Source organism: Pollicipes pollicipes, unplaced genomic scaffold, assembly GCF_011947565.3.
Source record: "Pollicipes pollicipes isolate AB1234 unplaced genomic scaffold, Ppol_2.1 Scaffold_4295;HRSCAF=5057_pilon_pilon_pilon, whole genome shotgun sequence".
In the NCBI taxonomy this organism is placed as follows: Eukaryota; Metazoa; Arthropoda; class Thecostraca; order Pollicipedomorpha; family Pollicipedidae; genus Pollicipes; species Pollicipes pollicipes.
In genome coordinates, this window is record NW_023596461.1 from 35,583,264 (window position 1) to 35,596,451 (window position 13,188).

At 46.8% G+C, this 13,188-nt stretch overlaps 1 long non-coding RNA gene across 1 annotated transcript; it reads right to left on the minus strand.

Moving 5' to 3' along the window:
• Positions 1-10,561: 10,561 nt before the first annotated feature.
• Positions 10,562-12,927, minus strand: LOC119096916 (uncharacterized). Its single transcript, XR_005094098.1, has 2 exons — positions 12,831-12,927; positions 10,562-10,907 (listed from the first exon to the last, which is right to left on the minus strand). It is a non-coding gene; the product is annotated as an uncharacterized LOC119096916 (long non-coding RNA).
• Between the last annotated feature and the right edge of the window lie 261 nt (positions 12,928-13,188).

The following is a 13,188-nucleotide window of genomic DNA, read 5'->3' on the forward strand; positions in this document are numbered from 1 at the left end:
TTACTAACTTTGTAACCCTGCCATGCATTGATTGTGAAAACATTGCTGTTGCTATGGTGAAAATGGTAAGATTGGGATACCAAGATTGTTTTTGTTTTTGCTTAGGATTTTTCCCGCAATTAATAGTGAACCCTGATATAACCATCGTGATGCAGCGACATTCTTGCCGTAGACATTCCTTTGGCATTGTTGAATAATTTTTTACCAGTTATTGATAACATACAAGCTGCTATCTCATAGGCTTAACAAAGAATACTCAACCAGTGTGGTACATTGTGTGATGGCGCTGGTCAATAGCTTCATTTTGGCACTATCTCAGTGCTCTCCCGTGGCATGACGTAATGAACAACAGTATGGTTTTTGACTGCAAACCATGCCGCTTTCATAGTGGATTCCAGCATGAAAAGATGGGTCAAGCATGCGCTCTTGTATTGACTGCCCATCTGACATGTGAGTGACCAAAAACACATGATACAATACACAAATTACTAGAGCAATGCTCGCCTGCATACAATATTTGTGAAGACGGTACAATGTGGATCAGTAACAATAAAGCTATATTTTCAGAATCCTTTAGGGAAAGACAATTTTACAAAGCCGTATCATGTGAGCCTACACTGATCATGTTCATTGCTGAGCTGCAAGCACAAGCTCTTGCTGGCAAAATGAACTGCTGGTATAATGGCGTACATTATACTACATACATGCTGTAATACTTCAATAGGTTCACAATGCCCGCACGATCATCATTCACAACCAGTACCAGTACTTGCCTTTGTACACCCCTGCAGTAAAAGTGCTAGTATTTCTCTTAGTTTGCCAGCATTCCTTTGTCGTGTTTAGACACAAACATAAAGGTAGAGGCAGCCATGAATATTAATAGGCATCAATATATCAGGCATCAATATATCAGGCATCAATACATCATATTTTATGGGAAATCAGTAGACTGAGGAATACCAAAACTATGCTCTCTCTCACTCTCTCTCTCTCTCTCCTCTCTCTCTCTCTCTCTCTCTCTCTCTTCTCTCTCTCTCTCTCTCTCTCTCTCTCTCTCTCTCTCTCTCTCTCTCTCTCTCTCTCTCTCTCTCTCTCTCTCTCTCTCTCTCTCTCTCTCTCTCCCCCTCTCTCTTTCTCTCATAAGAACAAACCTCGCACGCACACTCCCCATCACATCAATACCAATACAAGCCACTCTCACACCACCAGTGATCGCACGCATTTCCAGCCCTCGCTTCACATTCTTTTCTCGAAGAAGTGTGATCTCACATTTGCACACCTCGCAGGACTATCAAATTGCAGGTTTTGTCACTATTTCCGCACAAATCTTCAGTCACAACACCGGACTTCGCCGTGACCTCACATCGAAACGAGATCTCAAGGGGGGCTCATGATAATGCGGCTCAAGAGCTTCTCCTTGTGCAACACAATTTTTTGTTCAAGATCTAGATTTGTGGTACCATATGTGTTAAATACTTAAATAAATATATCTAAAATAACTGTATTGCTTCCCTAAATTTATAATGCCTTGCTAACCCATAAAACCGTGCAAGGTTCTGTGCTCCGGTACACAAGGCGCCAACCGAGCTGTGTGTAGGAGATAATTCAGCAGAATAAGAAAACAGGCACCAGCAGGAGAAAAAAGCCAGACTTACGGTCGCGTCTTCTTTTTTATAACATCGAGAAAGTGCCAATTTTTTGGTAGCTGTACTTTTTTGCAGACAGTGGCGTTTTTTATAACATTGACCTATGGCTTAGAACTAAGCAAAAATGACCCGTTAACGACGATTGTCGCACAACCCGAAATTGCTCACGCTGGTGTTCACGACACGCACTCAGCAGTAAAATCTTACCGACAGCCAATCATCTACCGCGGACCGCACCACCTGTGCAGCGTCATCGTGTGTGCGAATGTATCAGCGGCCGTGTTGTTTTGACCATAAGCATAAAACAGCCTGTAATATCATGGGGATCTAATGACGTTTCTATGGCGTCATTTATCAGAAAGTGATTTTGAAGCTGGTTGCAAATAAGCCTTTTTGTACTTTGGAGGCGGGTAAGTCAGGAAGCAGGGCGTTTTGGGTTAAAAAAGAATATCCGTGAACTGCATCCAAATGTCCTCACGATGGCTAGTTCAGTTCAAAACGCCGTACAAATGTGGGACATTCCGAAATCTTTAAGGCCACCTGTTTTGGATAACGTGGCGGTGGGCGGAAAAACTACTGCCATTCGCAACACAAGCTTGAAACCACTCGTCAGGTATTTTTGTGATCCCGTTTCACTTTTAGGTACATATTCTCGTAAACGCCACTGTTGAGCTTGGCATAAACCTACTACTTATCAGCTGTATGTCAAAGGTGAGAAGCACATGTCAACAGGATTTCCATGGAAGTTTCCATTCGGTGCATCATTCCATTTTTGGGGTCACGAATATGTCCGTTTTCTTGTACACCAATGTATTGCTTTTATCATAACAACACTTGACACAAGACTCCCCAAAAAGTAAGAGCAGGTCTGCATGATAATACAGAATTACGCTACCAAACACTTCTGTATTAGCTGTGTCAGATCTGTCCCAAAGCCATGCACGCTAGGATAATGTACCTTGTCGGATACTATTCGGTCAACCTGCCCGATGGCCGTACCCAGCACGTCAAGTACATCGCTGACCAGCACGGTTACGGAGGCTACAGCGCGTTGACCTACACTGGAGAGCACCGCTACGAGGAGCACAAGCCTAGCTACCGCCCGGCCGCAGCCTACAAGCCCGCTCGCTCTTATGCTCTGACCCCGGCCTACAAGCCTGCTCGCTCGTATGTCCCTGCGACGGCCTACAAGCCCGCTCGCTCGTGCGCCCGTGCGCCGGCGAACAAGCCTGCTCGCTTGTATGCCGCTGCGCCGGCCTACAAGCCGAAGTACTGAATACCTAGTGCTCTGGTGTGAGCAAATATTTATCATGTAAATCTGTTCATGTGAAATTTGGCATTCATGTCTTGATGACCAGCAATAGATTGCTGTACCGTAAAAGGAGCTTAGTTTTCCTTTAAAGAGAGGAGGTAACGACGACATATCTACAGAAAACCTTTTCCTAGGCGTCCCCCATCTTTGGCTTAGACCTGGCTATCTAAAAAGTATGCACACACGAAACTCCATTGGATGCGTAAGCTTGTGTCTAGTTGTGAAACGGGATTATTGTTAAAAGTTCGATGAAGCACGCATTCCTTCATTAGGGGCGGTCAAAAGAGGAGCCACACTGCCGATGAAGTGCATGACATGTATTTCTTGCGCTTTGAACAATCAGAGATATCAAAGGTATTATGAGAAGAACAAGTTACCAAGGATGAATAGAAAGGACTCTGAAATTTAAGTTTGTAAAGATAAGCTCAATGCTTCGGCAAAAAAACCCACCCATCCATTTTGAGCCTGTGATACCGCTGGTGACATTAAAGATTCGTCATTTGCAGCTGTAGCAAGAATAGTTTCTTGAGGCTTTAAGCATGCACAACACCACTACAACAGCGGTGTAAATCTAGAGTGGACAAGTAAGTGGACACTCACTGATTTTGTCATGGTAAGCAGCTTGTGGGTTACGTACGAAAGAACACCTTAAATGATGCTCCCGAGTCATTGGTATCATTCTTTTGGTGTGCAAGTGATGCTGCCGAGACATTGATATCATTCCTTTGATATGACTCATCACATGAGTCATATGATATACTTCGGCGCATGACTAAGCCGCTAGAAATCGGTTGGCGCTATGTGCAGCGTTTATTTCTGGTTCCCATTACAGCATCGCCATGGATTTACACTTCCTTCAACACAAGATAAAATGGAGAACTTCCGGAATTGGTGACAACCACCTCGCAGCACGGAGAGGACCGCAAGTGGGTGGGGGAGGGGTTAGGTGGGGGGGGGGGGGGGTCACCGATCGATCTACGTCAATGTTCATAACTATTTGCTCAATCATACAAGAGGAAAAACTTGTTTTTGTATCCATGTTTCGTGAAGGCTCATGAAGAACCCACTCGCCCATTTAACCCACAGGGAAGTGTTCTGTCTACTCTTGAAATACACACCAAATCATGAAGAATTCGCTCTTTGGTTCCCTGGCAGAGAATTCAGCTAGAGTAAAGAATAGCAACAGCAGTGTAGATCTTTGGGGTAATGTGACATACCTTGCAATCTACGGATATAGAAATGTGCGAGAAGTGCTTCATTTTCAAATGCCTAGTGCGAGATATTGAAGACGTTTGTTGTTAGCAGACCTGCTGAAGAACCACAAGATGTCCGTAAATACGAGGCCGTGATGTTTCAGTTGTTTGGATAAGAGCACTTTCGGCCGGTCATGACCATTTCAGGGCTATGCGATGCCGGAGAATAACGGTGCAGGACAGAACTATGTGTACCTTGGGGACCATCCACCCAGGCTTAGCCCGCGTAGGGACTCCTCTTCGGGTGTGTGCACGGCGTTTGGACGAGGCTCCCACCAGTGAGCACTTGGACCCGTTCGTGGCTGGTGCAAGCAGCCTACCCCGGACAAACGGGGCGTCGCAAGGATGCAGAATAAAACAAGAAAGAGGGGAACAGGGTGCTTGCGCGATTGTCAAGCGTAGCACGTTCATCCGTAGTACTTAACGTATTTTTTACACGGTATATTTGGTATAATTTGACATTTGTATTCGCCAACCACAATGCGTTATGGCTTAAGATGGGAACTATGAAGGCACTCAAGACTTTTATTGCCGCATTAGTAAAGCTTGCATGATGCTAAAAGCGGTGGCCACGGCACAAGGCGCAATGCTATCGCCTTAATACAATAAGACGCCCTGCGCGACAGAGGGTGAAACAGATAGTGACAGACGGGACGTTTTTATGATGTGCTATATTCACGGCTGAGAAAATGAAGACCAACTCGCTGGAAACCTACACAAGTGATTCTTGCCTATGCATTAAAACGTCCGTCTTTCATGAGGGTTTAGCAATTGAAACCGCTTATTAATGTGACATTTCAGCCAGTTCAGACAGAACTTTGCTTGAGACTTAGTGACAACCGCCCAGTTGAGTAATAGCTATCGGGCCGATAAAAGCGATGCATTTCAAATAATTCACATTTTCAGTGGCATACCAACGAAACGAAAAACACGCCGATGTTTTGGCCGGGTATCAGTGTGCTAACCGGGTGATCGATACTGCACCTTGATATCAAGACGAACCGGATGGCATGAAAGCATAGAGAACACACAGCAAACGAGATAGCAACGACCCTATGCCCCTTTTCGAGCCCAAAGTCGTTTAGTTTACAGATCAGAGGGCCACCCAGACAGGGAAAAATTTAATATATTCTTGTAAAAAAATCGTTGACCAAATCTTAACATACAAAGCCCATCCTGGCCGATTATGCGAACGTGATAGGTGCCTTTAGGTGTGATGTGTGCTAGTTTAAAATAGTTTACATGTGAAGTGATGTCTGACGCGTGATGTGCGATGCCTGTTCAGTTGGAATCGCTTGCATGTATAATGCATGCGCGACTGTGATACCTGTTCACCTCAACTCCACGTGTGAAGTCTGTTTACCTTAACTCCACGTGCGATACCTGTTTACCTCAACTCGCTTGTATGTTTGAATGAAGCGTGGTGCTTGATGCCTGTTTGCTTGAATTAGATTGCATGTACACGTATCGTCGCGCATTTTAAGCATCAGACAAGCACTGGATCGTGGTAACGACTAGCAAAAACCCTTTGTTTATTCCTCTAAATGTTGGTGTCCCGTAAAAACTGAGGCTTGCTGTTTCTAAAAAAGCTGAAAAATCGAGTAGGGTCACCAGCAGGTTATTTTGAATTCACTTCTGCTACTTTTGCGACATAAGTATGTTGCCGAACTATCAACTCATCAATATCTTCATTTTCCCGGTTTCTCTTCGACGAATAAGGCTATTACTATTGTCTTAACTATGTGAAAAATGCTTCTCGCTAATGCACGGAACCACTTATGTAATCTTTCACAGCAATGATTTGAGCCAACTGACGGCCGTTACGTCTGAAAATCTATTCACAAAGCCGGATGTGAACGATTCAACAGTCATATGATGACTTGCCTTGATCGCCCCATGGCCAATGAAATAGCAGGATTTGAAGCCATTATGCGTTGCGGGTGCTTGGGTGACCTTGAAATAGTCACTACGAAATAATGTACGCATCTTTGCAGGTGTGTAGCTCAAAAACTAGAAAAGTTTAGAAAATTAGAATGGTGCTTGAGAATGGCAGGGCTGTGTAACATACTGAATGATCTTCAAGATGGCTAATTTCAGTTGGGACCCATACAAATCTGGTACACTCCCTCTTATGCTCTGGTATCTACCACACACTAAGGTTCTGATATATGGAAAACCTCATGCTTGGAATGACTTTCCCTTCAATGCTAAATTGGTGCCCAAAGCCTCTAAAAACGCGCTGTTCTAGGAGGTTCGAGAACATGTCCGTAAGTACCTGCCGACAACATTTTTGAAATGAACCACAACACCCACTGCAAATGCATGAGAAAAACTACAGGCATCTCTCTTCCAAACGTCTGGTCTAGCGTGATAAACCTACCCAGACAATTGCATGTTATTGCTCATGCATGTATGCATGATGCATGATGCATACTGATGCATGCATGCATGATGCAATAGAATGTTATTGCTATATAAATCTCTTCAACCACATTCAAAAGCAAACACATTGTTTGCCATCTCAGGAACTATCCCTATCGGCACACCATACTCTAATCAATTGGGGCAGATCAGTCCTCTATTAGCTACAGTTGTCGGTAAAGAGGGTCCACCAATCGCTTTCGAATATTCACTACTCAGCTTTCAAAATCTTGCCGGACGACGATAACTTACATCCAACGTAAACCCAGTCTTCGCGTCCGAGAGGACACACGCCGCAACGTCACCGTCCCGCTCGTTCCAAGAACGCCCAATGGCGGTGATAGAGCACCGTATACCGTGTGATTTAATACAATTAACACTAAAATCTTTCAACACCAGTTTCAACGTGATTCAATGCGATTTAAATGCTTACGCCAAACGCAAACAACTTACAAGTGATGACACCACATCCTGGAGCAGCGTGATATCGAATTTCCTTATTCATCTCTATTCTCTTCCACGTGACCTTGCCACCTGAAAAACGCACACACACGCGCAGTTCATCCAAAATAACACACTTCACACAACCGGAAGTAAAAAAGGCGCATAATCACGTCTTTCCAGGACCAGCTGAAAATCGAAAAAACATGTTCAAACAAGACTCAATATCTCATTTAAGACTTCTGAAAACCGAGTTCCGGCACTTGGACCTCGGCAGTGACTGCCGGACCTCGGCAGTGACGGGTTGTTGGGTGTGTGAGCGGATATTGTCCTCTGTTTTCACGGCACACAAGAGCCCCCCCCCCCAAACACGCACACACACACACACACACACACACACACACACACACACACACACACACACACACACACACACACACACACACACACACACACACACACACACACATACTTGTGTGCCGTGCCTTACGGGACACCTGACTCAGCCGTCACTACCGAGAGCCACCCGAACGAATGGCGGCATCGCAGCCAAATTGGAAGGCCATGCAGCCATTTGGCCGTTTAAGAACAGGATGGGTCGCTCGAGGGGTAAAGCTGCCATCTTTAGCTTGCACTGGCAATTGAAAATACCGAGGACATAGTGATAACAGAGGACCGTGTGTGACTTTTCTGTCATATTCGGCTGTGTATTGAGGACCAGGAGTTGCACCTAGAAATTAAGGAGAAAGGGACAAAGGCTCTTAGGTCGGGGGCCTCGAACATCATTCAGAAGGACTCCTTGGGGGTTGCTGGGAAACTGAGGGCCCCTTTACCGGTGAGAGACGATGTCGAACAGTCTGTTTTGGATATTTGTCGACAAATGTTTCGCTTGAAACCAACATGTTAATTAATCAGCGAGGCAACGACCATCTCATAAACCAGTGTCGCGGCCACCTTTGAAAGATGACGGCGACAAACCAAACACAGCCAGATATCAATATGCTACCTTGTGTACAAGCGCGCAGCCAGAGCCTTGGCAATGGGCCAGGGGCACGCACAAGGTTGATAAAGGGCTCCCCAATGGTGAAACCCCCCCCCCCCCCTAAACAAAAATATCGCTGGCATTGGAGTGCCCCGTTGTGCCGGCCGGGGCTCTGAATAGTCTTCCAGCCGACCTTTCTGGCCTTTGGGCCCTCAAATCAGGCCCTTAATCGTAAATCCCGAAGCCCTTCGGGTCCCCTGAAACCTTAGGCAGGGGGAACGTGCCCCCTGTGGCCTTCCCTCCCTGCGCTCCTGCTTGCGCGTCAGGCTGTTGGTTTGCGTTCAGATATAGGCAAATAACGGCGGATTGCAGGCTTTCTGCTGCTTAAATCATTCATCTATAATATAAAAATCGTTTTACTCTATTTTATCATGGTGCACTTTCCGGTCGTCCCGTTAAAGTCTAAATCAAGTCGGATAAATAGTAGCATACGCCATGTTAATACCTGCTGAACACTCTTCATGAAAAAGCCCTCCCCAGGCGGGTTGATATCACCAACGGATTTTGGCTCCATCGACCTCCATACGACATTGGTTCCATGCTGTGGAATCGCCTCGGACCGCATAGCAAATGACTGCAGTTCATTAAACTACCCGATGAGCGTTTGCCCCGACGGCTGGACACCCGGGACACTAAATGTTTTCCGTCCCCAACGGCCCGGTAAGAGTAGGAGAAAGGGCAGCCAACGCCTTTTGGGTTTCCATGACCCTTTAGCACTAATATTGCTAACAGTGCTAAAGCATCATCAATGACCCGGTCGGCGGCACACTACTCGACGGCGGTTTTCCCGAAGCTTCTGCTGTTGCAACGGTTGCAGCAGAGGGCGGCCGGGGCTGAGGAGCGGGCAACGGAGGCGACGCGCCAGACAGCGGTGGAAAAATTGACTCGAGGTGCTGCTGGAACTGTTTATCTGCTGACCGAGCTACTGCAGTTTCAGGTGCTTCGGTGGGCAGCCGCCGTTCATCTCATTCGCAGGTGACTCAGACAGTCTCTTCTACATTGTCGGCGTTCCAGTCAGTATACAAAGCCCATGTTGCTCGACCCTGCTCGCGAACCCCGGTGTCTTAGGGCGACAGTACACAGCCTCTAATGCTGTGAATGTGACTGGCGGCGCGAGTGCGCGGCGGCCTCGATTGGTGGGGTACACAGTTTGTAGCCCGCTCCTGGGATATGGCTTGTGCCGGCGTCAATGCAGCGGTCTACTTAATGATGGCCTCTTATGCGACTGAGTGTGGGTTAATGGTTCGCTGTTGGTGTAACTGTGAGTCACGTGCTCACGCTACCTCTTAAATGTGCCTTTCCCACGGCTTGCGTGTGTTGGGTTTTTTATATACGTGTCAATTACGCATATGCACTTTCTTCATACACGTGGAATCTATGGTGCGGCGGGATGTAGCAATCAGCTGCTGACCGAGGAAGGAGGACCGTGCAACACTAAAATCAATGAGTCAGTCGTTACAGTCATTGCAGTCAGTCACTGAAGCCAAACGAGCTGCCTCATAAACATGTCGGCTGTTTGGCTGATGCGAGATTTCGTGCTCGACGCCCACGCGCCCATTCCAGTCTTCAAAAACTAGTCAAAGGCCCCTGTGGCCCACCACTTCCCAATGTAACAAGTGTGCTTTGGTTAAGTGTAGTGGTGTCAGATTTGCCAACGGATCTCAAAAATGACGTAGAGAAAGAAGCATTTGCATTGAATCCTGTATTGGAAAGATGCGACAGGAGAATGACACACCTAATTTGCTTCCAAACTGACATTCAGGTATAACGCATTTTTACCAATGGGGTGGGTCTATTTCCGTGCTTAGGTGTCATCTTCCGCCCAGAATTGCAAATCTCGCCATACTGCCCTTGGTGAGCACTGCTTTTTCACCGTTCATCAGCTCCACCTACACAGATTGCTACTATAAACGGGAGCAACAACAAGGAGATCGTTTTTGTCGTTGCGAAATTTACTAACGAGCATCATCCAAACGTGAACGAAGTCGACATCTAATATGTAAGTCACTGAGACTCATTTCGCCCTATGACGTGCTCTAACAATCACGTTATGGACATGGATTTAACATCTCTCCATGAGCGCTAGGACAGAGCATTTTCTGCTGACAGGGCACGTAAGCATGCAGCTTGGCCAGAAACCTCCATGTGGCTAACAAACATGCCAAGCTGCCTCATCACAGCTGCCTTTTCCGCATTGCACCAGGCAATACGTCTTTTTTGCCAGTGGTGTTTTTTTTCCTGAGCGTCATTGTTAGTCTCTCGATGTGAAGATGTCTCCTCCGGAAACAAGTCTCCCTTCCCCTCTTGGCTTTTTGTCCAGGTAGGACATTTGCGACCTCCACCACACAATCGTCTTCACCCATGTCCTCCGGATCGTCCTCTTCTGCCATTGGTGCGCTGTTGAGGTAGTCGACCTCGTCCAGATTTTTCCCTTTGCAGACAGAGATGCCATTTTTGGTTTATTGGTTTTATACAACACGCATCACATCGCAGCCTACTCCTGTACATTTTGCTTCGATCCTGAGCATAAAGCACAGCGACTTTAAAACATGGAAAAAGGAAAACAAAATAACTGACCCAAAACGGAACGCCAACTGTATTCTCGCTCCGTTGTTTCGTAATCTACGAACTACACACTGCACAACTACATCTTTAGAATACCGCTCCGTATTTAAGATCATCTAGAAAATGTATACAGTTTGGCTCCAATGGTAATTTGCAGGCCGTCCAATGCTTGAAAGCGGAACTTCAAATACTCGCATCCTTAACGAGTGTCGCTCTCGGGGAGTAATCTGGAAAGCCGAAAACGGGTGAGATATGAGAAATTTCAGTTCAGAACAGGATTGTGACCCCCACGTGAAAGAAAGTTGTGCTTGTGTTCAGAAGCGTGGGCATGCACCACGCTGATGGCTCACGGGTGGTGGAATTAAAATAGCTGTGCAATAGTCGTGTCCCGAAAGATAGCTTTCCAGTTAGCAGCAAATCCGTGAATGAATATCGGAGGCCACAGGCCTCCCGTCCGCGTACATATTACCCATCTTGTTAGAGCTCATGCACTGCCGTCAAGAAGATGGGGCGGCGATGGGGGCGGAGAGAGGGGGACAACAATAAATCGTACTAAGCTCTAGCCACGCAGCCGAACTTAACCTGAAATTAGGCCAACAACAGCAGAGTCGCCAACATTCATCGTCAACGCGATCAGCAGCTACCGTGATTCGGGCGGCCCTCATGCATGGTACGCGCGCCCGTTGGCAAATTATGGCGTGCCTGCCTTCATTCCTGTAGCCATGCACGCACAGCTGCGATGGGAATCGATTTAGAGAAGAGCAACAGTTCCAGTATCATCGCTGACCGCATGCGGCAAATGCGAGTCCATGCCCTGATGTCCTAGGCTTACTACGCCCTGTCAATGCCATGCTGTTCATGCACGCCATACGGTTAACAGTCGTAAGACAGCGAGGCATAACCGAAACGAGTTGTGGTAAAAAGCTTATTGCCTCTAAGCTCAAACAATGCATCAATAAGAAATGACGAAACTACGACAGACAGGCGGCGGTGGCCCACAGACCGTCATCCCAGCCCCCGGGCGAGTACGCCCCCCTAGCCCAAGTGTATGTCTACTGGCTGGTTGGTAAGAGTGGACAGTTTTCTGACCACTGCCATATCGCGGGTAGTGCAGGATGAAGGTAGTGTGCGCCATGATGCAAACATTATGATATATTTGATAGATGATTTTGGATCGAGTGCGTATTGTGAGTGTGATTGCACGCTATATGTGAATGCATCAACAAAAATTACAAAAAGACCAGACAACCAAACCGCTGACCTGACCATCGCATTTGAAACTATCCGACGTCACACCGTGATACTGGCCGCGAAACAGATGGGAGGCAACCCCAATGCACACCAACGCCGCAACTGTTTTTGACAACGCGACACGCTGGAAGACCGACACCCCTCCTTGCTGCGGATGGGCTTCTCCACGCCATTGCGAGACACTCGTCTGTCTAGCCCCCGCAGACGAGGTCTCTTCGCAGGCATTTTGGTCTACCCGGAGTGCGCAGACCAGAACCATGCTTAGTGTCCCCTCGATGGATTTTTGGCAACACCGTTATGGCCCGGAGCCGGATGTGGCAGCCAAACCCGCTACCACAAGCTATGTTCAGTGAGCGGCCGGACCCCACGCTCATGAAAGCGTCGGTGATTCCCGCGCAAACAAACCGACGTTGGTGATGTATATTATATATATATATATATATATATATATATATATATATCATTGATCCCGTCGTAAAATGCGTAAAACAACATATAGTAATGATCCAAGGCTTGGTTCAATCGTCCCATTCATGGGAAATAATTAAAGAAACTATGTTGCAGCAAGCATACTAAGCCATACACATTTCACATACAATGAAAAAACCGAGACTGCCAGTGACTAAAAACTTTTTAAAGCAACTTCTGCACCCCACCTGTTCGAATTTGGCAGGGAAACTGCTTACGAGGCCTATTTCCACCATCGCCAATGCTTCTCATTGTTCTTCGGGTAGCCGTGCCCGCAGTAAATATTCTCGAGGACCCATGAGCTCGAACTCTTGACCCGAACGCCCCAAAATCTGTCCTTCCCGAAGAATATCATGCTCCATATTGCAAATAGCATATGAAAATGCTGTTGCGCGTAAGTCCTTAAGCATCCCAAATATAGCCCGAGTTACCTTTGTTGCAGTAAACTTTCCGGAGGACTTCTTTTAGAGGACTAAACTTCTTTAACTCTCCCAATGGTATACATATAGGCCACCTGAGAACAAAAATGTTTTTGCATGTTTCATTAAAGAATGACGCCACGCACCGGTGGTGCCACAGAGAAGGAGCACTAAATGTTGACAAGACCATTCAATAGCGCGGATGCGGGTGTACCTACATAATTGCAGGCCGCGATATGTTAGTGGTGTTGGTGCAGGTGGTGGTGGCGTTGGTTGCAGAATAAAGTGGGGCTGGTACAGTCGACACGCGCTTGCGTAGACCAGCGATGAGGATGGTGGAATGAGATACCAAAATGGCGTTACACTGAGG